The sequence below is a fragment of the Pediculus humanus genome, genomic scaffold (genome assembly GCF_000006295.1).
Source record: "Pediculus humanus corporis 1103172108278 genomic scaffold, whole genome shotgun sequence".
In the NCBI taxonomy this organism is placed as follows: domain Eukaryota; kingdom Metazoa; phylum Arthropoda; class Insecta; order Psocodea; family Pediculidae; genus Pediculus; species Pediculus humanus.
In genome coordinates, this window is record NW_002987847.1 from 334,375 (window position 1) to 337,120 (window position 2,746).

The window sequence follows — 2,746 nt, forward strand, 5'->3', positions numbered from 1 at the left end:
TTTTTTTTTTTTTTTTTTTTTTTTTTTAAAAAAATATCATTCAAGTGCTTATTTTTTTTTTTTTTTTTTTTTTATTAAATGGTAAAACAAATGATAAGGAATTAATGGAGAAAAAAGAAACAAAGGAAAAAAAGGGGGAAAAAAAAACATGTTTAACCGAAAAGAAAGGAATAATGAATGAATGAATGAATGAATGACTAATAGTATTATCATAATTTAAAATGATATATTTTCAATATTAGTGAGGCGGTGCTTATGGTTTAATTATTATCATTATCATTATTATTATTATCATCAATTTTCTATGCTTAGATTACGTATTTCATCTTTCACGCGTGTATAAGTGTTAGAATTTTTTTTTTTTTTAAAATAAAATTTTGTTTTTGTCAGGAGATTTGTTTTTAACATACGTTAGGCGGTTCGTTACGATAATTTATTTACCCCCCCCCCTCCCCCCCCTCTCTCTCTCTCTCGCATTTTAAATACAAGTGTTTTGCGTATACTTTTTGTTTTGTTGTCACGTCGCCATTTTGAATTTTACTACTACTACCACGTATGTGAGTAGTAGCGTTTGAATTTTAATCATTTTAAAACTTTTAAACCACAAGTATGAAATTAATAATGATAATAATAATAATAATAATAATAATTCGATTATCGATTGGTTTATATATATATATTTAAAAAACGAATAAATGCCAAAGCATGTTAATTAATAATAATAATAATTATGTAATAGTCCCTTCGAGGGCTTTAACGATAAAGCTTTGATATATATAAATATATATATATATATATATATAATATATTAGTTATTATCCATTAAAATAAAAAAATTATTTATTTATAAGTGAATCAATATAATATATTGAATATGTATATATATAAAAAATTTAAAAACGTTTATTTTGTTTTTGTACTTATAATTGTATAAAAAATGGAAGGGAAACGTTTAAATGAATCATTGACCCACCTCCTATTATATAAATTTATTAAACGCCCCCCTCTCCCTCCCTCCCCCTACAAATTATTGGGATATATATATATATATATATATATATATATAGATCAATGACTAATTTAATTAATTTTATTTCGAAATAAAACAACTAAATATGTGAAAAATAACCTTGGAGGCGTAGGTTGTTCAAATTTAAATCGTTTATGTGATTTACATATGTCGTCCGTTATATAATGAAATTAAGAACGTAACGGTTTTTTTCTTATTTTAAATTAATTTAAATTTCGCGGTATAATTAATTAATTAAAAAAAAAAATATATTCATATGGAAATAATTTTCATATTTAAAATTTAATTTATTATTATTTCTATCTCTCTCTCTCTCACTCTCTCTCTTTATCTTTTCAAATTCGTTTATTTTATCAAACTTTACAGAAATCCACAAATACGTTTTTGTTTTTTTTATTTTATTTTATTTTAAACGTTATCTAAAAAAATTTCCTTTTTCCCTCCATTCCCTCCATTATATATGTATACGTCATCACGTAACGAACTTAATAAAAGACATAAAGTAAAAAAATTTCTAATGACACGACAAAATTTAATTTAACGTTTTTTCGTTTTGTTTTGTTTCAGGTGTTAGTTTGTTAATAAGAAGAAATCGTTACGAAAATTCTACAAATTAAAAGGTAAGATTATTTTATTTTTTATTTTTTTTTTATTTTTGACGATTAAATTTTAGTAAAGTTTTTGACCGTTGATAAATTATTATTATAAAATAGTTTAATTTAAATTTTAAACGAAATTTATAAAATAAATTTCTAACGTATATTATTAAATAAAGAAAAAAAAAATTTTTTTTCTAAATTTTTCTCGGGTTCGAATTCGTGAATTTTATTTAAATTTATTAATTTTATTATTATAATTATTATTATAATTATTATTATTATTATTATTATTATTATTATTTTTAACGCTTCGAGTTATTTAAATAGAAAATTTACATACGTTCAAATTAATTTAATAAATAACCGTTAACAATAAACGGATTCGCCAAAAAAAAAACCGGAAACGGTTTCAATTTCTAATCGATAAATAACAATAAAAAAGATTTTCCGATTCAAAGATCACGTGACGTGAAAGAATAATAATAAAATTATTATTATTATTATTATTTAATATTGAATACTCAATTTCGAAATGAAAAAGCGACGAACCGTTATTAACAAATAAAAGTTAAAAAATAAATCGGATTATTATTATTATTATTAAATATAATTGATTTTATATTGGCCTCTCCCCTTTCGTCTCCCCCTCCCCCCGCCCCCCGTTTTATTTGTTTAAAATTCTTTCTTTTTTTTTTTTTTAAATTTCATAAACGGATTTTCGATAATCCTAATTCACGAAATTTTTACTAAAAAAAAAAAAATTTAACGGAAAAATATTATTCGAACGTTTTTTTTTTTATCAAAAAAAAAAATTTTATTTACTCTATGACTTGTCGACAACGCAACGTCGCATAACGTTTCATAAGTTAAACATAAACAATTTAAATTCGTGCGTCATATTTAACGTATATATCTGTATTTTTTCGAATTCGATTTTATTTATAATTTTTTTTTGCGGGGGGGTTGGGGAGGAGGGGGAGGGAGCTAAAAGAAATAAAAATTAAATTTAACGGGTCAATGAATTTTTATCTTCCCACAAGTAAGAGATAGAAAAGTAAAAAAAAAAAAAAATTTTTAGTTTAAATTTTTTTAAAACGACATTTTAAAAATCAAGAGG